The sequence below is a fragment of the Stenella coeruleoalba genome, assembly GCF_951394435.1.
Source record: "Stenella coeruleoalba genome assembly, chromosome: 12".
Classification (NCBI taxonomy): domain Eukaryota; kingdom Metazoa; phylum Chordata; class Mammalia; order Artiodactyla; family Delphinidae; genus Stenella; species Stenella coeruleoalba.
Genome location: NC_137158.1, coordinates 16,432,524 through 16,458,122, shown reverse-complemented (window position 1 = coordinate 16,458,122; position 25,599 = coordinate 16,432,524). Strand labels below are relative to the sequence as shown.

The following is a 25,599-nucleotide window of genomic DNA, read 5'->3' as shown; positions in this document are numbered from 1 at the left end:
GGTCATTTTATTATTTTCCAAGTGTGACATGAGAAATCAGAAATTAATAGAAAAATGCCCTAACAGAAGATCGCTACATAACATTACTAGTAATGTGATTATAACCAAAGGGAAATTAATGATTAGAAGCAAAGCACCAGTCACCCTGCAGCGTTTAGAAGGAAACTCAGCAAGAACTCATTTATCCAGCGCTGTAGGGAGCTGAGTTATTCAACATATTTGAGAGTTCACCCCACTCATACCTTTAAGCAATAAGATTGTATTTCAAACAAAGTGTGGAGAGCAGCAATTAATCTCTTCATCATGGCAGGCAGAATTTGGAATATCAAATATAATACACTGCAATCAAGGTAGATGTCTACCTTGTTTCTACATTAAAAAACTACAAACTACTATGACTTTTTTTTTCAATATTCTACGTACTTTTAATAGTTTTTTTTCTTTTCCCATAGAGTGCCTTGTTTTCAGGCTACGAGTATGTCGGCTTTAGTCTCGTCAACATCCTTACCTTTGTCAACATAACTTTTCCCCACCTTCGAATGTGTTGCTTCTACATCTTCTAATATGTTGCTTCTAATCTAATGTGAGCTATGACACTAAGTAAACAAGTTTGTTAGAATTCTATGTAAAGTAAAAGTTGAAGGGATATGATTAAGGACCTCATAGAATCAGTGTGTGTGTGCTTTTATGAATAGGTTTTAAGGCAACCGACCATAAGCTACTTAGAATTCTTTTTCTACCTACTTAGCCACATCATGGAAAAAAGATTCTAACCTCTGGATTCTAACCTCTGGATAAGTGGAGAGTTCATATATCATGGGACAAGAGATGAACTTTGATTTCACACCTGCTATATGATGCCACTCATAGTAATAGCTGTGAAAGATACATAAAAGGCAGAGTCTAATGGGAATGAGATGAGGACATTAAAAACAACACAAAGGGGGCTTTCCTGGTGGCGCAGTGGTTGAGAGTCCACCTGCTAATGCAGGGGACACGGGTTCATGCCCCAGTCCAGGAAGATCGCACATGCCACAGAGTGGCTAGGCCCGTGAGCCATGGCCGCTGAGCCTGCGCGTCCAGAGCCTGTGCTCCGCAATGGGAGAGGCCACAACAGTGAGAGGCCTGCGTACTGAAAAAAAAAACACAAAGGGAAACCTGCTCTCAGAGATGGAAGGAAAGACGTAAAGGACAATGAAAAAACAGGTCCAGAAAAGCTTCCTGGAGGAGAAAACATGTAAACTGAGTGCTGAAAGGCTCATCAGACCTCAGATCCATCTAGGGAAGGAGATGCAGAGGAAACAACAGGTGCTAACGGGCTGCAGCCACAAAGAGCAGGATGTTTTCAGGGAACTATAGTCAACTTGGTAGAGCTAGGCTATCACACGTGTGTGGAGAAAACAGCAGAAGATGATATAAGATAGCACACCAGGGACAGAGAATGGAGGACCCATATGTTATAATACGTTGTCTTGAAGGCGACCCCAAACCACTGACAGAACTGAACTACAGGAGTAGGGATTCATGCGGTTTTTCAGTTTAGAAAACTTACCCTGGCCAAAAGTGTGAGCTTTAAAGGAGCAAGAGGACACTATGTCCTAGAGAAAAATCATGATGGCTTGAGTAAGGCACTGAGAGCGGAAGGAACAAACAGTTCAACAGATACTGCAGGTGGGCTTCCCTGGTGGAGCAGTGGTTAAGAATCCGGCTGCCAACGCAGGGGACACGGGTTCCATCCCTGGTCCGGGAAGATCCCACATGTCGCAGAGCAACTAAGCCCATGCGCCACAACTACTGAGCCTGCGCTCTAGACCCCGCAAGCTACAACTACTGAGGCCCGTGTGCCACAACTACTGAAACCCGTGCGCCTAGCGCCTGTGCTCCGCAACAAGAGAAGCCACCACAATGAGAAGCCCGCGCACCTCAACAAAGAGTAGCCGCTGCTGTCAGCAACTAGAGAAAACCCGCGTGCAGCAGCGAAGACACAATGCAACCAAAAATTAAATAAATAAATAAATTTATTTTTAAAAAAAGAGATACTGCAGGTGATCCAGTCTAAGTCAAAGTGGGTTACCCTGGGGGGTGAGGGGGAGTGAGGTGGTGGGGAGAAAGCAGCTGTGGAAAGTTAAAAAGACAAATGCCAGAGATTTATAATAAAATCACTATAAAACTTGGTGAGTGGATCTCAGTTCCACTCAGAACTGGAGAAATAACTGACCACTCGATTATGGTAAAAAGACGATAAAGTTAGCAAAAGAAAAGTCTAAGGGGGACTTCCCTGGCGGTCCAGTGGTTAGGACTCCACGCTTCCACTGCAGGGGGCACTGGTTTGATCCCTGGTTGGGGAACTAAGATCCCGCATGCCACACAGTGCGGCCAAAACAAAATTAATTAAAATAAAATAACATGAAATCATTTTTTGCAAAAAGGAAAGTCTAAGGACACAAGGCATTTTACTAGAAATGAGAGAAATCCTGTGTAAAACATAAAAGGTAAATGGAGAACTTCTTATAATATCTGTATTATTTTATTGCATTACTTAATACTGAGATATTGGGCTGGCCAAAAAGTTCGTTCGTTTTTTCTGTCTGCTGTTACAGAAAACCTGAACGAACTTTTTGGCCAACCCAATATTTTTCATATTCAAAATGCTAAAGGATGGTTCTCCTTCATTTCACACAACACTCCCCAATTCTTCTCTTAACGTTTCTGCCAGATGATCATCAAGTTTCTCCCATCAATGAGGGTCTCACAACCACAAGGGGCACTCATTTTGACAGTTCCAAATGATTTATAGTCCCTTTATGGATAAAAGTGATACACAGTCTCTTCGACATAAAACTGCTTCCCCACAACTTCCTCCTGGCATTTCCAAATACTATACTCTGGATTTTCACATCATGAATCGGTTTTAATATCTACAAGGCAATTCCTAAAGCACCTTTAAAAAATAAAAATAAATCAAGCAGTTAATTTCTTCTACATGATAACCAAAAACCAGATCTTTTTGTCCTTGCAATGACCCACTGTTTAGCTGTCAATCAGGGAGGCCATACTTATTACATGTCGGAATCTCTCCAGTTACGGTTGTTTCACTAGGTCTTTATTGGCTTTGGGGAAGAAGATCCATTATAGCTGCTAGTTAATCTTATTTTGCTTGATTTACTGTCAAGAAATAATATTCATTTTGCTGCCCAATGATGATTTACCACCTTTGTCATCTAAAATTTGCTAAACTCTATTGGAAGGATTCATTATTTTAGAAAGCTAACTTTCCCTTCTTTCCCATCGCCAATTTTGCAATTGGGGTTATTGGCAAAAGAAGTATAAGAGGTACTCAGGCTGTAAATGCCAAATCCATTAAATGCCAAATCCATTCACTCAAAAACACTACCTGTGCGGGAGATTTCTGATACCTTCTCAGTAAGCCAGAAATCTATATAATGAAGATACTCTCATGGTCTACTTAACAATTCGATCCATTCAAGATCAGGCTTTAGAAACACCACATTCAATGTGCGCCATCATGGCTGACATTCCACATTGTTCAGCAGTTCTGGCCACATGAGAAAAAAATAAGTATATAGACTAAAAAAGAGGGGACAAAATTGGTCTCACTTGCAGGATAAGATTACCAACCAAGAAAATCAGACAAAATCAACTAAGAAACTATTGAAATGAGTAAGATTTTGGTGAAATTATATATAGACTAAGACAGACAAATCATCGGGGTTTCTGTTAAAAAATGAAAAAAAAAACGTAATAGAGAAGTTTTCCAACCCAAGATGACTGACTGAATGTACGCTTTTGTCTTCCTTCTCTCCTAAGGCAGGAAATGAACACAAAGGGGGAAAAAACCTGTAACAGCCAAAACAACAAAGTGGGGGAGCGGTAGTGATAATTAGGCAAAGGAGACTGAAACAAGTCTCTGGTGGATGTGGGATGGAATGTAGACTAAGGGCAGAGGAAGCTAAAGCCCAGACCCATGGGGGTGCAGAGGGGGTGGCCAGGAGCAGAGGAAGTTAAGGTCCCCAGAGACCCCAGATGGGCTCATAAGCAGGTCTGGAAGGTGGGTGTAAGAATTGGGAATGAAAACAGGGGAATTATATAAAGCAGCTGTACCAGCTGCCCCACATCCCCAATAAAACACATCTCTCCAACCCCGGCCCCAGAGACAATCCCGGCAAAGAAGCCAGTCTCTCACAAAACCATTCAAATCGCCTGCAAAGACAGGCCTCTAATGGAGGGGTTGATGTCCAAGAGTTAATCCTAGCTCTACTGTACATCTACAGGCACCCCGTCCTGCCCATTCACTCACCCTAAATAGCAAAGTCTCACCCTTGTGCACTCTCTCCATGGAAGAGACACCTGCTGAGGAGAGAGACTTATGGGAAAACTGTACCAGTCTGCTCTCCAGAACAATTGACAGGGAGAAAAAAATACATATTACCAGAGAAACCAAAACTACTGAAGAAACAGAGATAATGTATAGAACAGAACTGTGAACACTATTGTCATTTTATAATATATATAAATGGAATTTATATTATATTAGTACACCCAGAACAAGAGAAGAAGCTATGGCATAAAACAACACACACAGCATGCTTCAAAAAGAACCGAGCATAAGGAAAAAATTCTGATCGCTGAAATTAAAATAGGCAAAGTAAGAATTAAAAGATAAATAGAGGAAATGTCCCAAATACTGCAAGAACATAATGGGACAAAAACTAGGACAGAGAAGACGAGAGACACAGAGAATCAGTCGAGAAGGTCTAGTCACCAAACCGGTAAGAGATTTTTGAAAAGCAAATACACAAAAGATATAATTATTTTAAAATAAGTAATAAATCCCCAGAGGAAAGTCATGAGAGGCAAAACAAGATGAACGGAACAGACATGCATTTAGAAACAGACCTATGGTATTTCAGTATAAAAGTACAAAAAAAAAAAACTTAAACGTTTCCAGAAAAACAAACACAGAGAGAGATCACTTACAAAAGAATGAGAAGCAGGCAGGCATGAAACTTTTTTACCCCAATATGATACAAGTATATAATGAAGCACCCTCTTCAAAGTCCTGAGCGAAAGTTTTTGTGAACACAGAATTCTACACACACAATTTGCACAGTCAAGTATCAATCAAGTGTGAGTCCAAAATAAATACAAGTCTCCCTTGTCCATACACTTTTTGCTTGAAGAAGTTAATTATGTACTTCCCTCAGCAAAATGAGGGAGAAAACCGCGGAAGAGGAAAGACCCATAAAACAATGTCTGTAAGAGTGAAATGGATAAACATCTCCAAAGACTGTCAGGCAGCAGATTTAGAGAATGGCAGTCAAGCCTAGAACTGGAGACAGGAGGACTCCCTGGAGAAGCAGAAAGTAAAGTAGATTCCAAGACACAGTATTGCTCTGCAAGATATAGGCTAGTTACGCCTTCTCAAGGAGAAAAGGAAAAGTAATTCGAAACTCTAAAAAATCCAAAATGATCTTAAAGAATGCCAATGGCCCAAATACGAAGCACCTAAAATGTAGCAAGATTTTGTATAATTTATGCACTCTAAGAAAAGGCAAACCATTTGATCTGGATGCCAAGAACATCTCCTTTGAGGGGCCCGAGGGCAGAGAACACTTGGCCTGATGTAAAAAAACAGAATCTTATTCCCTTGGTCAACTCAGTGGTGAAAAATATTTATGTTACCATAATAATATCAAGAGTATTATTTGCTGGTTTTTAACTTTTAGAATCAATGTATAGACAAAGATTGGAAGATTGAATTGCAGTTACAGAACAGAATTTAATGTTATCAGTCTTGGCAACATAAAAATAAACAGCTGATAGAAAGTGGAAACTGGAAGGGAAGAAAGAGGTGGAGAGGTGAGACAGAGGACATTAATGTCACCTTCTTACACAGTGAAAGGTCAACAGACAATGAGAAGAGTTAATAGAACACAAAAATAGAGATTTAAAGAAATAATTGAAAATCAAAAGGCAAATAGTAGAAGAAATAAAATGCTATAACTCAAAACTGCAGAGATGATGAGGTGAAGCTAGAGCTAATGCAAGCACACTGCATCTTCATGTGTCAGAGTGGGGAAAAATAATGTTTAAAACTGATGAATGAAGATCTAAGTTCATGGATATACATGTGTGTGAATATACATATGCACATATGCGTGTGTTGGACTATACCTGATAACCCAAAACTTTTGAACATACTCTCCACTTTTGACAGTTTCCCTAACTATTACTCCCACTTTCTCAAGGTAGAATGTAAGAAACTAATTTCCAGTCACCATCACAGCTAAGATAAAGATGTGACCTAGGCTCTGTCAACCAAGTCTAATTCATCAGTGAGCCACATGAGGGACTGGGCAAGGGGAGTCCAATTTTCAGGCACAAGGCGTGGAACATGTTTTGGGGCCAGAGGCAGCAGCAACTAACCTAGGCATGCTGGCACACATGCAATTTGCCCCAGCACGTTAATGTTTCATGCCACTAAGAAACACGGTAAAAGGCAAAGCATAACCACAGAGCTGAGAGCCTCAGAGAAAGACAGGTCCATACACAATGGCTCTTGGCTCAGGCTGGCCCATCTGCTCTGTTTCAGAAGTGTTTACCACATGGTTTTCCCTGACTTCAATGCATTTTGCCCTTAACTCCGTAATTCAGCAGGTTGAATCTTTCCTGCCTCTAGTTACAAACCTTTCCTTGCTCCAGTTACAAAGTGACAGGTTTTAAGTGGTCTGCCCAACCAATTTTTTCCATTAATCCTGTTATTTTTAGTGAGTATTTCTGTAGAAATGTACAATGTATTACTTAGAGATATGGAAGTAGCCATCAGAAGAACAAAACAGAGAAATGGTTAAAAGTGGCTGTGTTTACAATCCCACTCCTGGGCATATATCCAGACAAATCTCTAATTCAAAAAGATCCATGCACCCCTATGTTCATAGCAGCACTATTCACAACAGCCAAAACACGGAAGCAACCTGAATGTCCATCAACAGATGAATGGATAAAGAAGATGTGGTATATATATAAATGGAATATTAGTACACAAAGAAGAACGAAATAATGCCGTTTACAGCAACATGGATGCAACTTGAGATTATCATACTAAGTGAAATAAGCCAGACAGAAAAAGACAAATACCATATGATATCACTTATATGTGGAATCTAAAATATGACACAAATGAACCTATCTACGAAACAGAAACAGACTCATAGACATAGAGAACAGACTTGTGCTTACCAAGGGGGAGGGGCTTGGGGGAGAGTTGGAGTGGGAGGCTGGGGTTAGCAGATGTAAGCTATTGTATATGGAATGGATAAACTACAAGGTCCTACTGTACAGCACAGAGAACTATATTCAGTAGCCTATGATAAACCATAATGGAAAAGAATATAGAAACAGAATGTATATATATGTGTATAACTGAATCACTTTGCTGTACACTAGAAATTAAACCATTGTAAATCAACTATACTTCAAAAATAAAAAAAAATAAAGTGGCTGTGTTTAGGGGGGTGGGCCTAGGGACAGGGATGGAAAACACTGTTTTGCATAACAAGCTCTGTTGTACTGTATGTTTGGTTACCATGTTAATGTATTACTTTATCTTAATCTCTTCTACTGTCACACTCAAAAAAAAAGGGAGGGTGAAAAAGGGAAAACTGTAATAACGGTGATACTATTCACAATATCAACAGAAATAAAATACTAAAAAATAAACTTAAGGGGCTTCCCTGGCAATCCAGTGGTTAAGACTCCACGTTTCCACTGCAGGGGGCGTGGGCTCGATCCTTGGTCAGGGAAATAAGATCCTACATGCTGCATGGCATGGTCAATAAATAAATTTTAAAAATAAAATAAAAAAATAAACAAAATGTGGAACAGCTATGTAAGAAACTATATAGCTTAATTAAAGATATAAAAGAAAATATAAACAAGCAGAGAGAAAAACCAAGCTCCTGGAAGAAAAATCAAGAGAAGTGTGTGACAGGAAGTGTAGGTGTGTGGAAGGGTTGACTGCCCATGATTGATAATAGCAGCTTCCATTCTGAAGTAGATAAATTAAACAGGGAAGTGGCATCCATCCTAATTTTATTTTTTAAAACCTTTATAGACCATAGTTTCAATAATTTTTAAGTTAAATTTTAACTGCAAAACCGGGGTGTTTAGAAAGGCAAGAAAATCTTACAGATTTTATATAGCATAAATACTATAATTTCATCAAGTGTTAAGTACCAGTTTAATGGGAAAGTAAGTTAAACGACCATCAAAGAGAAAAACAGAAAGTCAACAAATGTAGATTTTTTTTTTTACGTTACACCTCAAATGTTAAACTCAGAACCCAATGTACCTATGATCTTTGTTCACCAGGAAATGAGGTGATGAATTTCTTTCTTTTCATGCTGTTCCTAAAAGCAAAAGCAGATAGTTTAAATGAAATGAAAATCTTGAGTGGAACTCAAATAATTTAAGTGTACAGGCATACCTCAGAGATATTGTGGGTTGGGTTCCAGACCACTGCAATAAAGTGAGTATCACAAGAAAGTGATTCACAAGAAAGTGTTTGGTTTCCCAGTGCATATAAAAGTTATCCTTATACTATACTGTAGTCTACTAAGTGTGCAATAGCATTATGTCTAAAAATACAATGTAAAGAAACAATGTACATGGGCTTCCCTGGTGGTTCAGTGGTTAAGAACCCACCTGCCAATGCAGGGGACACGGGTTCAAGCCCCGGTCCGGGAAGATCCCACATGCCGCGGAGCAACTAACCCCATGCGCCACAACTACTGAGCCTGCGCTCTAGAGCCTGCGAGCCACAACTACTGAAGGCCGTGTGCCTAGAGCCCGTGCTCCGCAACAAGAGAAGCCACTGCAGTGAGAAGCCCGCGCACTGCAACGAAGAGTAGCCCCCGCCCGCCGCAACTAGAGAAAGCCCACGCGCAGCAACAAAGACCCAACGCAGCCAAAAATAATAAATTAAAATAATAAATTTTAAAAAAGTACAGACCTTAATTTAAAAAGACTTTATTGTTCAAAAAATGTTAACCATCATCTGAGCCTTCATCAAGTCATTATCTTTTTGCTGGTGGAGGGTCTTGCCTCAGTGCTGATGGCTGCTGACTTGATCAGGGTGGTGTTTGCCGAAGGCTGGGCTGGTTGCGGCAGTTTCTTAAAATAAGACAACGAAGTTTGCCGATTCAATTGACTCTTCCTCTCACAAATGATTTCTCTGTAGCCTGCAGTGCTGTTTGATGGCATTTTACCCATAGAACTTCTTTCAAAATTGGAGTCAACCTTCTCAAACCCTGCTGCTGCTTTATCAAGTGAGTTTATCCCATATTATAAATCTTTTGTTGTCATGTCAACAATCTTCACAGCATCCTCACCAGGAGTAGATTCCATCTCAAGAAACCACTTTCTTTTTTTTTGCGGTACGCGGGCCTCTCATTGTTGTGGCCTCTCCCGTTGCGGAGCACAGGCTCCGGACGCGCAGGCTTCGGACGCGCAGGCTCAGCAGCCATGGCGCACGGGCCCAGCCGCTCCGCGGCATGTGGGATCTTCCCAGACCGGGGCACGAACCCATGTCCCCTGCATCGGCAGGCGGACTCTCAACCACTGCGCCACCAGGGAAGCCCAAGAAACCACTTTCTTTGCTCAGCCATAAGAGCAATTCCTCATCCATTTAAGTTTCATCATCAAGTTGCAGCAATTCAGTCACATCTTCAGGCTCCATTCTGAATTCTAGTTCTCTTGCTAAGTCCACCACATATGCAATTACTTCCTCCACTGAAGTCTTGAACCCCTCAAAGTCATCCATGAGGGTTGAAATCAACTTCTTCCAAACTCGTGTTAATGTTAATATTCTGACCCCTTCCCACGAATCACAAATGCTCCAATGGCATCTAGAATGGTGAAACCTTTCTAGAAGGCTTTCAACTGACTTTGCCCAGATCCATAAGAGGAATCACTATCTATGGCAGCTGTAGCCTTATGAACTGTGTTTCTTAAAGACTTAAAAGTCAAAATTACTCCTTGGTCCGTGGGCTGAAGAATGGATGTTATATTAGCAGGCATGAATACATCATTAACCTTGTTGTACATCTCCACCAGAGCTCTTGGGTGACCAGGTGCATTGTCAATGAGCAGTAATATTTTGAAGAAAATCTTTTTTTTTTTTGAGCAGTATATCTGAACAGTGGGCTAAAATTACTCAGTAAACCATGTTGTCAACAGATGTGCTGTCATCCAGGCTTTATTGTTCCATTTACAGAGCACAGGCAGAGTAGATTTAGCATAATTTTTAAGGACCCTGGGATTTTCAGAATGATAAATGAGCATTGTCTTCAACTTCAAGTCACCAGCTGCACTGGCCCCTAACAAGAGAGTCAATCTCTCCTTTGAAGCTTTGAAGCCAGGTGTTGACTCCTCTCTAGCTATAAGAGCCCTTGAAGCATCTTCTTACAACAGAAGGCTGTTTTGTCTACATTGAAAATCTGTCATTTGGTGTAGCCACCTTCATTAATTTTCTCAGCTAGAGCTTCTGGGTAACTTGCTGTAGCTCCTACACCAGCACTTGCTGCTTGATCTTCCACTTTGATGTTATGGAAATAGCTTTTTTTAAAACCTCACACACCAACCTCTGCTAGATTCAAACTTTTCTCTGCAGCTTCCCCACCTCTCTCAGCCTTCACAGAATTGAAGAGAGTTAGGGTCTTGCTCTGGAATAGGCTTTGGCTTAAAGGAATGTTGTGGCTGGTTTGATCTTCTATCCAGACCACAAAAACTTTCTCCATATCAGCAATAAGGCTGCTTTGCTTTCTTATCACTCATGTGTTTCCTGGACTAGCTCTTTTAATCTCCTTCAAGAACTTCTCTTCTGCGGGGATTCCCTGGCAGTCCAGTGGTTAGGTCTCTGCGCTTTCACTGCCGAGGGCCCAGGTTTGGGGAACTAAGATCCCGCGAGTCACGCAGCCAAGGAAAAAATTTAGAAAAGAACTCCTCTGCATTCACAGCTTGGCTAACTGTTTGGCACAGGAGGGCTAGCTTTCCTGTCTCAGCTTTGGACGTGCCCTCCGCACTAAGCTACATCATTTCTAGCATTTCTGAAGTGAGAGACGTGCGACACTTCCTCTCACTTGAACACTCAGAGGTCACTGTAAGATTATTAATGGGCCTAATTTCAATATTGCTGTGTCTCAGGGAAGAGAGAGGCCTGAGAAGAGGGTGAGAGACAGGAAGAGCTGGTCAGTGGAGCAGTCAGGACACACACATTTGTGGATTAGGTTCACCAGCTATATGGGCTCAGGTCCTTGTGTCCCAAAACGATCACAATAATAACATCAGAGATCACTGGTCACAGACCATCAGATCAAATATAACAATAATGAAAAAGTTTGAAATACTGCAAGAATTACCAAAATGGGACAGTGAGACACAAAGTGAGCAAACGTTGCTGGAAAAATGGCACCAGGAGACTTGCTTGATGCCGGGTTGCCACAAACCTTCAATTTTTTTAAACACCATATAGTGGGAAGCACAATAACGTGAGGGATGCCTGTATAAGAGGACACGTCAAAAAGGATTAGAAATAGAAAAATATAATTATGTAGTTTAATCTTGCTCTCTCTCCAGTTCCATACAGAAGGAGAAAAACAATGCCAAACGAAATTGAAATATGATAATATGATTTACAAGGTTTATACAGTATGTAAAAATGTCATATTTTTAAAAGCATTATACAGGTGGGCAAATGTAAAAGAAAATTAGAGATGTTGCATGCTCAAATGTAGAAGCCTTTCATCAGCAAAACTCAAATGATACTTTTTAAAGTATGAAGTTAGTTAACTGTAAAATAACTACTCTAACAGGAGGCACTGTTTTACTACAAAACAGGGTTCAAGAATTGAAGACCTCTGGGAATTCCCTGGCAGTCCAGTGGTTAGGACTCCACGCTTTCACTGCCGAGGTTGTGGATTCAATCCCACATCGGGGAACTAAGATCCCACAAGCCACGCGGCACGGCCAAAAAAAAAAAAAAAAAAAAATCCCTGTTTTGTGGAGTAAAGGGAACCCTCCTACACTGTTAGTGGGAATGTAAGTTAGTGCAGCCACTATGGAGAACAGTATGGAGGTTCCTCAGAAAACTAAAAATAGAATTCCCATAGGATCCAGCAATCCTATTCCTGGGAATATACCCAGACAAAAGGCACAAATGAACCTATCTACAAAACAGAAACAGACTCATAGACATAGAGAACATACTTGTGGTTGACAAAGGGAAGGAGGGAGGGAGAGGGATGGACTGGGAGTTTGGGGTTGGTAGATGCAAACTGTTATCTATAGAATGGATAAACAACACGATCCTACTGTATAGCACAGGGAACTATGTTCAATATCCTGGGATAAACCATAATAGAAAAGAATATAAAAAAGAATGTCTGTATGCCATAACTGAGTCACTTTGCTCTACAGCAGAGATTGCCACAACATTGTAAATCAACTATACTTCAATTAAAAAGAAAAAAAAGAATTTAAGACCTGAGATTGAACTGTAGTTCTGCCACTTATTAGCAGAAAGGCTAAGGGACGCTTCTAATCTGAGACTCAGTTTTCTCATCTCTAAAATGGGAGTGATAATTCCTAGCATATAGGACAACTGAAAGGATTAAATCAGATTACACAGAGTCCTGACAGAAAGCCCACATGAAATAAACATGGGCGAAAAAGTACTACCCCTCTCCGGAAATACATTTCTATTGCCAGTATCTTTTATACTTCCAAGTTACGTCACAAATCACAGTTATTTCATCACATCTTGAAAAATATTTATAAAATTCTGCTCAAACTCTGTTTGAAAAGCTGCATGCTGTTAAAAAAAAAAAAAAACAAGAAAAGAAAAAAAGGGAAAGGCCCTTGAGTCCAGCGACGTGGGTGGAGCCCCAACTCTGCCCCTCATCAGCTGTGTTGGCTGGAGCAGGTTCGTCTACCTTTTCTGAACCTCAGTTTCCTCACGTGTAAAATAATGACCCTCATGCCTAATCAGAAGAACTGTCATGAATGCTAAAGGAGACATGGTAAAACACATCATTTTAACTTCTTTTATTTACCAATTACCAGACCCTATGTTAAGACTCATTATATAAACTATATAACACAAAATTAGATCAGAGATCATTTTTTATTTTAATCTTCTTCAAAACATAAGTCAGACCAAAAATTTGCCAGGTGGCAGGAGTGATACTCTCCACGTATCTTTTCCTACAGGAATTACAAGTTTCTCCTTTAACTGCTTTCACTGAATAACCGAATTATTATTACATATTACATGTCATTTTTTGCAATTCAATATGATCATTCAAGAAAAACTGACTGCAGATCTTTTACATACTAGACACTCTTCAAGACCCTTAGGGATACAGCAACAAGCAAAATACAGAAAACTCCCTGCCCTCATGGAACTCAGAGTAATTGGCCAAAGGCCATCACACAGGGAGATAAATATATTAGTCACGTCCCAAATATAGCATCCAACAACCTAGAACTTGTTCTTTTCAGTACAACAACTAACTAGTTGTGGTCACAACAAAGAAAATCCAACAGGAACAAGAACTCAGAAGGTGGAACTAAGTTCCAAATTGTCAGCCTCTCTATTTTGGAACAGAACAACCATTCTCATCAGACAAGATGACCTTGCCCTGCCTGCCTGCTTTCTCGGTGAGGTCAACCTACATCCAGAATAATTCCAAACTAAAAGCTGAGAATATGTGTATTACTCTTAAAGGAAAGCATTTAATTTTACCACAGATAATATTAAGTCTAAGAAAGATTTTTGAATCATTTCCTTAGTAGGTTTTTGATATTAGAAGCTGCTTATACTCACAAAAGAAATACATGTAATTTTTAGCATATAACTTAAAACAACCTTATAGTCTACCAACAGAAAAATATAAACGCTGTCAGTGATTAAACGCATGTTAATTAAATCAGTAATAACCTTAAACCTAAATAGCCTTGCACTGCCGGGGAGACATATAATTTTCATCTGGCCATATTCTTTGATTACATGTTTTCACTAAAAGCTTATTTAGAGACTGAAAGTGAAGAGCAGAGAAAGATTCCTAATTTGTTTTCAATCGAATAGATCATAGTTGTTCTAATATATACTTTATAGAAACCACTTGGGTTGCATGATAATATATGCTCTAGAATAAAAGTACTGTCATACTACTTATGTAGAACGATAACATAAAATATGCTTAATTTACAATGACGGAGCCAGGCCCCACTATGAAAACCTGGTGCTATTAACTGTGAAATTTGGTTTAAGAGGGGCCTCTAGTGGTGATGGAAGGTACTAGCTCCCCTTCCCACCCACCCCCAACCCCACCCTTGGTAACGTCCTGTTCTCATTCATTCTCATATTCTCCCCTCTCCCTCACAAATGTAAAGCCTCAAGCAAAATAGCTAGTATTCAATCACCAAACTACTCAATCAAGTCCAAGAAATCAACTAAAAAGATGTACATAACGGGCAGTACTGCACCGTTGTGGATTCTCTAAGGGCAAATTCTCCAACTTTCCCATAAAACCAATTTAGAGCCATTCAGTGCAGAGTACAGACCTTAACATTACCTTGCTCGTGTTAGCCGTCTTAATAAAAATGAAATCTATGGTAGTCTAAACCAACCTCGTGATGATGAAAACAAACTTAAACACAGAATTAAGTAAGAATTAAAGTCATAAAATATAAGACATACATTTTATGTCTATCTTCAGTGGGACCATGGATCTTCTAAACGTTTTGCACTATTCAGTTACACTAATTAACGCCAGGTGCAAATACAAAGACTAAGCAAACTTGGTTTTTTATATATAAATTACTCATGTCCAGGTGACCAACATTTAACTCCTTTCAGTTTCACTCGTACAATATCCCTTTCCTTTATTATGGAAGGACCCTCTGCTCCCAAAACCTCTCCACACCCACTCCTCCCTGCCAGCCTTCCTACTGCCTTACCTTAATGAAGGGTCCCAGTGAAGTCTTTTGAAGTAAGAATGGAAACAGTTAGGGTGAAAAGGTAGGAGGAAAGGATGGTAAATCTAGGGACCCTGAGCCCTCCCTCCTAACTATGGTCCCTGCCTCGTGCCCCAGCTGAATTACTTCTAGCTTCTGTCTCACATTGTAGTAACACTGAGGCCCTGCCCTGCTCCCATGATAGCCTAACCCCCAAATACTCTGAGACTACAACTGCCTCAATATGTAGCCTAAGAACAACCATTTGTATCTCTGGGCACATCATCATCTTTTGCTACGTAATTTAGGTTTAAAAGAGAAAGGAGGGGGCTTCCCTGGTGGCGCACTGGTTCAGAGTCCGCCTGCCGATGCAGGGGATGCGGGTTCGTGCCCCGGTCCGGGAAGATCCCCCATGCCGCAGAGTGGCTGGGGCCGTGAGCCATGGCCGCTAAGCCTGCGCGTCCGGAGCCTGTGCTCTGCAATGGAAGAGGCCACAACAGTGAAAGGCCCGCGTACTGCAAGAAAAAAAGAGAGAGAAAGGAGGGGTGAAAGCAGAAGAGAGAGAGGTGGAGAGAAGAGTGGAAGGGGTAGAGAAGAAGATTCTTTTATATCAGGTCCTAACTTTGTTAAAAAAAATTTTTTTTAATTTAAAAAAAAAGAACACCTCCCAAATAGATTATACTCAAAAAATTAGGTTATACTTGGGGGTGAGGGGAAGGCTTTGAGACACTTCCTTGTACCACAGTGCGTTTGAACAGAGAAAACTCCTGATCAGAAGCAGTGCCTAAGAGCTGTGCTGGATGCAGAAGTCACAGGTCACTCCTGGGACCAGCAGGAAGGCCAAAGGGAACAGGCCCAGAATGACCTCTTCCAGCTCTAAATTCCATGACCATGACCCACCTGCAATGCAGACAAGGAAATGAGAAGAGAAGGCTTCTGGAAGAGCCCAAATTGATATCATAAGGTTTGAAGAGTGAAGCATGTGTTCTCAATTCATGAGAAAACTTTACAGGCCTTCCCTGGCCAATGTACATGTCTCGGTTACAAAGTCTGGTCATCTGGATCCCATGCACAGCTGCTGATAATGCGACAGCAAAAAATAGGATAAAAGAAAACAAATTTAAAAACCATAAAAATTAAGCACAAAAACATATCAATGAAATAAATAGCTAAATACCTCAATAAATGTAAATATCAATATAGTATGACATCCAAGTTAAACTGGACTAAGTTTTTGTTTTGTTTTCGTTTTCAGCTTTAATATTTTTTTAATTGAAGTATAGTTGATTTACAATGTTGTGTTAATTTCTGCTGTACAGCAAAGTGATTCAGTTATACATATATATATTCTTTTTTTATATTCTTTTCCATTATGGTTTATTACAGGGTATTGAATACAGTTCCCTGTGCTATACAGTAGGACCTTGTTGTTTATCCATTCTATATATACTAGCTTGCATCTGCTGACCCCAAACTCCCACTCCATCCCTCCCCCACTCCCTCCCCCTTGGCAACCACCAATCTGTTCTCTATTGCACTAAGCTATTTTTAAAAGATGAAATTATATACATTATATTTTCCTTGAGAAAATATACGTGAAAAAGCTTTAGAAATTTTGACATCCAAAGGTTAAGAAGTTTTAAAAATGGCTACACAGAATAGTTTTCATCTATGTAGAAAAATAAATTACCGTAAGGACTCATTTCTCGGAAACTACAGACGGCTGACGTTTACTGTAGTCAATTTCACTTTGACTTTTAGAATAGGTATATTGGTCCTATTTTAATAGAATTCAAATGAGTAATTTCTGTACACCATCAGGAAAAAAATTTATTAAAAAAATAAAACACAAAAAAAAAAATAAAAATAAAACACAAGGTCAAACTAAAACTTAAGACTTAAAAAAATGTTTCAACTTAGAATAAATTTGTGGATTTATTCATAGAGCAATACTCAGAAGGGTCACTTTTGAACTTTCGTATAAAGCATCAAGAGTAAGAAAAAGGCACCAAATTCAAAACATTTCAATATTACAACCATTTTCACAGCATATTGTCAAACTTTCTCTTGCTGATATTCCTAAAAATTTTTCAACAAATTTTTATCGAACACCAAGCCTCCAGCTAGGCATTGTTTCAGGGACTAAGAATTCAACAGATAAAATCCCTGCCCTCACAAAATTTACCTTCTAATGGGGGAAGATCAACAATACAAAAATTACATAATATGTTAGATCGTGTTCATCTTTTTAGAGAAAAAGAAAGACGAGGTGAAAAGGAGTCTTGGCAGGAAGGATGGGACTCAGTATTTATTATATAAGCTGGTCAGGGGAAGCCTTCAGGAGAAAATGATATTTGAGTAGTGACCTAACAGAATCACTTGGTTGAGAGTCAGCCAGGAGCATTTCCTGAAGGCTGGATGGGCAGAGGGGTGTGGAATGTGGTGACATCAGGTGAATGCCTGTAGACCTTGGTTAGAAATTTGACTTTTCCACCGAGTTGAATGGGAAGCCATCAAGGCCTTTTGAGACTAGAAGGGATATTATATGACTCATGTTTCAAAGGATCATCTCTGCCTATGGCAAGGATAGGACAGAGCAGAGACAGTGGTTAGGAGGCTACAGCCAAAACCCAGGTGAGAAAGGCTAGTGGTTTGGACCAGGATCAAGGGTAATAGCAGTAGAAGTGGTGGTCAAATTTTGGACATATTGTGTAGACAAAGCCAGGAGGATCTGCTTTGGAATTGAATGTGGGAAAGCAGAGCAGGAGAGAGAGAGAAATCAAAGCCGCCAGGATGTAAAGGCAAAGGGCAAAGCCTTACTTATTTCAATAATTAGCATAATTTAATCTTCAATTAAAGTGTAAGAACGTCAAAATTAGGTGCCAATTTTCTCTTCTCTATCACCCACACCTTGAAAATGGTCCTTTCTTTCTTTTTTGCAGTGTTGAACGTAGCGTTCTAAGTTGAATGACAATGATTCTTGAAATCTCGAGTTTCCTGCAAAGCCTGTCATTCTCTTGCCAAAATCAAGTTTTGTTTTGTTTTTTGTGGGCAGCTTCTCTGAATTTCCACTCATTAAAAAAGAATCTTCATCTCAAGCTGGACAGCAGCTCAAGGACTGTGCCTGGCCACTGCTTTGTAGCTTGCAGTTCACTTCTAAATGCATTTTGAATGTGGTCTGTATCTCAGCAGGAAAGACCGTTCAAACCCACAACACTTAACCACTGTTCTTACCCCTGGGAAGGCTTGGGAAGAGCAGCTCTACCGCTCTTGGGATGAGAGGTCCTGCTTCTCATCAGTGTGACAGCTGAGCTTTGTTAGGACAGCCCTGAATAACAAAAGAAACTCCCCCCCTGGCCAGAGCTCACCAAGGCTCTCCCTGAGTCTACAGAAAGGTCCATTACAATACAAATTCAAGAAACTAATCAATGGGAACACAATGCTTTTATTATTTCATTCTTTTCTTTTTTTACTTTCTGTTGAAGATTAACATACACAAAAAAGCACACAAAATGAGTGTTCTGTTCAGTTTTCAAAAATTGAACCTGTATAACCAGCACTCAGAACAAGAAACTGTTACCAGCATCCCATACCCTTCAGGCCCCCTTCCAATTTATTAACCACCATATGACAATCACCTGACTCCTAACACCATAGATGAGTTTTGTCTATCTTTGTACGTTATATAAATAGAATCACACAGTATGTACTCGTTCGGGCCTAGCCTTTTTAAGTCACATTGTTTGTGAGGTGAATACACAGTGTTCCATTCAATTTGTAAGTCATTTATTGTCATTGCCGAAAATATCCTATTACGTTTCATCCTCTGGCTGGTGTACATTTAGGTAGTTTGCAGTGTGAGGCTATTAGAAATAGTGCTTCTACGAACATTCTTGAACTTATCTTTTGTACATTTCTGTTGGGCATATACACAGGAGTGGATTGCTGGGTCATAGGATTCAGCCAGATAATGCCAAACAATTTGTTTTAATGGTTGTACCAATCTATATTCCCAATAGTAGTATATGAGAGATGGATTGTTCCACATCCTTGGCAACACTTGGTTCTGAGGGATATTTTTCATTTTAGCCAGAATGCTGTGTCTTTAGTGGTATCTCATTGTGGGTTTTTTTTTTTTTTGCATGTCCTGATGTCTAAAGAAATTGAATAATTTGCCATATGTTTACCAGCCATTTGGATATATTCTTTCATGAAGTGCCTTTTCAGGACTTTTGCCCATATTTCTATTGGATGTCTGTTTTTTCCTTTTGATTGTAACAGTACTTTATATTTCTGAATATAAATTTCCATGAGTTTCTCCACGTGTCGATTTAGTCTCTTACTGAGGCGTTTTGTTGAGTAAATTCTTAATTTTAATGAAGTCCAGTTTTATCAGCCTTTTTTTAAATGTTAATATTTCTGAGTTTTTGTTTTGTTTTTTCTAATTAAGAAATCTTTGACTGCACAGGATCATAAAGATATTCACCTATTCTCCTAAGAGCTTTTTCATTTTCTCTCTCACAATTAGATCTGCAATTCTCCTGGAACTGACATGTGTTTTACGGGTTACCATTATTTTCTGTGGTACCCAACTAAAACAGCATCATTTATGGAAAAGTCCATCTTGTCGTCTCTGAATTGCAAAGTCACCTTTGTCCTGAATCAAATGACCAACAGATATATTTCTGTACTTTTTATTCTGCTCCATTGGTCTATATGTCCATCTTTATACCAATACAATGTTCTAATTCCTACAGCCCTGTGACACATCTTGCCTATAACACATTTGATAATTAAGTCCTCTAGCTTTATTCATCTTCAAGACTGTAAGGCCAAGAAGAGCCAAGGCAATCAATTAACATGGTATGTGCTTCTATTTGTTTGGATCTTCTTTAATTTCTCTAAATATTTTGTTATTTTTCTGAATAAAGTTTTTCAACACACATCACTCCATTTCTTCCTAGGTGTATGATTTTGGATGCTTTTTAAAATATTATTAATATTAATTAATATTAATATAAAATTAATTAATATTAATTAAAAATTAATTCTGAATTAATAATATTTCAAATTAATTTCAAATAGTATTTTCATTATTATCAATTTCAATTATTATCAATTTCTGGGGCTGGTATATAAAAATACAGTTGATTATTGTATATTGACCTTGTTTCCAGGGGCCTTGGTAAGCTCATTTAATTCTAATAATCTGCCTGTAGATTTTACTGATCTTTCTTATATACACGTCATGCTATCTACGGATAAGTTTTATTTCTTCCTTTTGAATCCATATGATTGTCATGCCTCTTGCCTTTAAGTATGAGCATCCTGGGGACTTCCCTGGTGGTCCAGTGGTTAAGACTCCGCACTTCCAAGGCAGGGGGCAGGGGTTCCATCCCCGGTTGGGGAACTAAGATCCCACATGCTGCGCAGCACAGCCCAAAAAATTTAAAAAAAACAAAAGAAGTATAAGCATCCTGTTGCAGTCCTGATCTCAAGGGGAAAACTGTCAAAATTTCACTGGGAAATATTTCAGCCACAGGCTTTCTGTAGCTACTCAGAACTACAAGATAACCTATTCTTTATCAGATTAAATCTTGTTTATAAAACAAGATAAAGGTACTCTTTATCAAGTTAATAGAATTCCCTTTCATTTCTAGGTTGCTAAGAAATTTTAACCATGAATGGATATTGACTTTTAACAAACGATTTTATTAAAATAATAAGATTGCTTTTGCCATTTTCTGTTCAAGTGGGGAATTGTAGCAACCCCTTTGTGAATGTTTGTGATCATCGAACACCCCTTGCGTATTTGGAATAAACCCTCATGTTGGCCTTTTCATATTGCTGGGTTTGACTTTCCAATATTTTGTTTCTGATTCTCTCATCTTTGTTCATAAGAAAAATGTGTCTATAATTTTGCTTTATGTACAATCCTAAACAGGTATGATATGAAGATTATGCTATATAAAAAGATATAAAAAGAATTTTATATATATAAAATATAAAAAGAATTTAGAAGTTTTCCCTCTGGTTCTATTGTCTGTGAAAGTTTGCTTAAGAATTGTTGTTTTACAACATTGTAAATCAACTATACTTCAATCAAAAAACAAAGAAAACCGTGTTTAAAGAATTCATTAGTAAAGCCATATGGGCCTAAGGCTTGCCCCATATATGCTTGATAAAAATGGATTAAATTTCTTTGATCCCTGACTATTCTGGTTTCCTAATTCCTCTTTTATTAATTTTGAAAAATTTGTATTTTCCCAGGAATTTGTCCATTTCACCCAAAACTTATTTGTAAAATTATTCATAATACCCTCTTATTACCTTTCTAATGTCTGTAGACTCTGCTGTGATTTCCCCTTCTTTAGGGGGATATTTGCCATTTATGTTTGACCTATTTTTTTCATTAGTCTTGTTAAACATTTACCAAATGTATTACTCAAATAGTCTTGTTAAAAGTTTATCAAGGGGCTTCCCTGGTGGCGCAGTGGTTGAGAGTCCACCTGACGATGCAGGGGACATGGGTTCGTGCCCCAGTCCAGGAAGATCCCACATGCCGTGGAGCGGCTGGGCCTGTGAGCCATGGTCGCTGAGCCTGCGCATCCGGAGCCTGCGTGTCTGGAGCCTGTGCTCCGCAACGGGAGAGGCCACAACAGTGAGAGGCCCCGCGTACCACAAAAAAAAAAAAAAAAAAGTTTATCAAGTATGTTAATCTTTTCAAAGATCTAAAATTTACTTTATTAAATACCTCTATTGTATATTTTCTGTTTCACTGATTTCCACTCTTTATTACTTCATTTCTTTTATTTTTCTCTAGGTTTGATCTTCTTTCTGGAGATGGAAACTCAGATTAATTTTTTTATTATTTTTGTTTCCTAAATAAATGTATTTACAGCTATAAAGTTCCCTCTAAGCATGACTTTAGCTAAATCCTTACACTTTTTTTTTTAATCCTTACACTTTTGATAGGTAGTATCTTCATAACTATTCAGTTCAGTATCTTCTCTAATTTCTGTTGTAATTTCTTTTACAACCCATGGTTATTTAAACACAAATTATTTGATTTGTAGGAAATTGGGGCTTTTCTGGTTGTCTTTTTTTTTTTTCCTCAATTTCTAACTGAACTTTACTGTTGTCAGAGAACACTCTCTAAATGATTTCAAACTCCAAAATTTGTTAAGGTTGTATTTATGTCCAGCATCTGGTCAATTTTGACAAATGTTCTATATTCAAATGAAAAGAATGATTTCTTGAATAGTTGGGTGTACAATCAGCACAAGTTTACTAACTCTTCAGATGTTGTCTTCTTGCTTGATCAGTCTTTGAGAGGGGTGTCAAAGTCTCCCACTCTGATTGTGGATATGTGTATCTCCTTTAAGTTTTGTGTTTTGCTTGTTTTGCTTTATGCATTTTGAAGATATGCTATTAAGGACATACAGATTTAAGATTGTGACATCTTCATGATAGACTAATCCCTTCAGCATTATGAAATGTTTCTCTTTATTTATAGTAATGCCCCTTGCCTTAAAGCTGTATTTGAAATTACTGATAGTATAACTACACCAACTTTATTTTTCCACCCTAACTTTTCCGTGTCCTTATATTTAAAGTATGTGTCTTTTAATCTGCATGTTCGTCAGTATCATTTTTTTTAATGAAGTCTGACAATCTTAGGCTTTTACTAGGATTATTTAATTAATCTATATTCAATCTAATTACATATATACCTGGATTTTTATCTGTCATCTCACTATCGGTTTTCTATTGACACACCTGTTTTTTGTACATACTTTTCTTTCTTTCTTTTGGTCTAACCAAATATTTCTATTAATCTACAGTTCCCTTTTTAACTTGCTAGATATATACTTTCACTATTATTTCAGTTGTCACTCTAGAGATTACAACATGCATCCTTGACTTATTATAATCTAATACAAACTTTACGCTAACAATCCTAGAACAACAGAATGTTTTAACTCCATGTAAGCCTATCCTGACTTTCTCCTAGGATCATTTTCCCCTCTGCCTAAAGAATTCCCTTGTAGTATTTCTTTTAGTGAAAATACACTGGTGGTAAATTCTCTCAATTTCCATTTGCCTAAAGTATTTACTTCACTTTAATTTTAAAAGGATGCTTTCTCTGGGTATAGAATTCTAGGTTGGCATCTCCGGCAATTTAAGATGCCATTCCATTGTGTACGTAGGTGTGGTTTTCTTTGAATATATCCTTCTTAGAGGTCCACAAAGCATTCTGAATATATGAGTTGGTTCTGAAAATTTCATGAGAAATATTTTTAGATATTGTTTCTGACCAATTCATTCTTTCTCCTCCTTCTATATTCAGATTGTATATAGGACAGATCCTTTGACCAGATCCCAAATGTTTTTCATGCTCTTTTCTGTTTTAGTCTATTTTTTTCTTCCCTGTGCTTCAGTTTGGACATATAAACTTGCCTTCTAGTTCATTAATCATATCATCTACTAAGGCTAATATGTTTTTAAAAACATCCATTGAGTTATTATCAAAAAAATTTTTGCTTCCACAATGTTTGATACACACACACACACACACACACACACTCTCCAATTCTCTAGAATAATTCTCCACCTTCTTACCACTTTTGTCCCTTTTTTCTCTATGTTCCTAAACATTATAATCTTAAAGTCCTTGTCTGCTAACTCCGATATCTGGATCACCTGAGTTTCTGCTTTCATTGGTTTGTTTTCTCTTGTTTTTGGTCAAATGGTCCTGTCTCTTTATATACTTAGTAATGTTTTTACTAAATGCTGATTGATAAGAGGTTCCACATGATGAGAGGATGCCTCCTTGCTCTGCTGGGTGGATAGAGCAGAGAAGGTAAATTACATTAATTCAGTAAGGAACTGAGAGGGGTAGAGGCTGCATGTGGGTTTGGGAAGATGCAATCTATTCTGATTTGCCTCTAATCAAAGACCTGACTCCACAGCTCTCCACTGAGAGTATGATTGGGCTTTGTCACTTCAGCCTCAAGTGATGGCTTGGCTTTTCAAATATGTTCTGCTTAGCTCCCATCATACACAGCTTTAGAATTTGGCAAATATTGCTATTTTGAGAGAGAGAGAGAAAGCAACTGTGTGTTTAAGACCCTTCAAGTTTCCAATTCTGTGCTTCCAGCCCCATGAAACCAGGGTTCTATACACCTGGATTCTCAGCTTCTTGTGGAGACTCACTGGTGTCCCCAAGCAAAGAGTAGCTGCAGGTAAGTGTAAATTTACCACTCATTTCAGGCCTTTCCACTCTCATCACTGGTGTTCTTAAGCCACTCCACCCCTGCCCACACCCCCAGGCCCCAGGGTAGGTCTCTGCCTCCTAAGCACCTCAAAACTCGAGAATTTCTGTTCTACTTTCCAGTGGCTTCCAGCTAGCTTAGGTCATTAATATCGGGTTCAGAACTGAGTAGATAAACTGACTACGGGTTTTAGGCCCACTCAGGTCTCCAATTTTGTAGCTCCCCTGAGCAATGATCAAAAACCCTGCTGCTTGGATGGACATGGATGGTATTATGCTTAGTGAAATAAATCAGATAGAGAAAGACAAATACTGTATGGTATCACTTACATGTGGAATCGAGAAAATACAACAAACTAGTGAATATAACAAAAAAGAAACAGATTCACAGATATAGAGAACAAACTAGTGGTTACCAACGGGGAGAGGGAAGGAGGGAAGGGCAAGATGGGGTGAAGGATTAAGAAGTACAAACTACTATGTATAAAATAAATAAGCTACAAGGATACATTGTACAGCACAGGGAATATAGCCAATGTTTTATAACTTTAAATGGTATATGAACAATAAAAATTTTGAATCACTGTGTTGTATACCTGCAACTAATATAATATTGTAAATCAACTATACCTCAATAAAAAAATAATTGGAATAAAAACCACTGCTGCTCTCTCTGTCCCCAAGCAACTGTTCAGGTTTATAACTTTCAAACAATGCTTCAAAGCTTAAGCAAAAGTATGACTGTATTCCACAGTCCTTTTACTATGCACAATATGCTAATGCATATGTTAAATAAATTATTTTTACCTTTATTTTTTTTAAGAAGATGTTGGGGGTAGGAGTTTATTAATTAATTTATGCTGTGTTGGGTCTTCGTTTCTGTGTGAGGGCTTTCTCTAGTTGTGGCAAGCGGGGGCCACTCTTCATCGCGGTGCACGGGCCTCTCACTATCGCGGCCTCTCTTGTTGCGGAGCACAGGCTCCAGACGCGCAGGCTCAGTAGTTGTGGCTCACGGGCCTAGTTGCTCCGCGGCATGTGGGATCCTCCCACACCAGGGCTCGAACCCGTGTCCCCTGCATTAGCAGGCAGATTCTCAACCACTGCACCACCAGGGAAGCCCTATTTTTACCTTTAATAGGCTTTTCATGATTAGGTATTCCAAAAGATGCATTTTGGTGTTGAGTTTAACATGTAATGAATAAAGCTGAGGGATCTAATTTTGTCATAAGACAAAAAAACCGATAAAACACAGCACTAACTGAAAGAGATAATAAACATAAATCTTGAAT

The 25,599-nt window shown here is 38.8% G+C and overlaps 1 protein-coding gene across 3 annotated transcripts in view; it reads right to left on the bottom strand.

The window, feature by feature from the left end:
* Positions 1-25,599, bottom strand: part of BCKDHB (branched chain keto acid dehydrogenase E1 subunit beta) — a 283,718-nt gene that overhangs the window by 165,649 nt on the left and 92,470 nt on the right. The gene's annotated exons all lie outside the window — the stretch shown is intronic.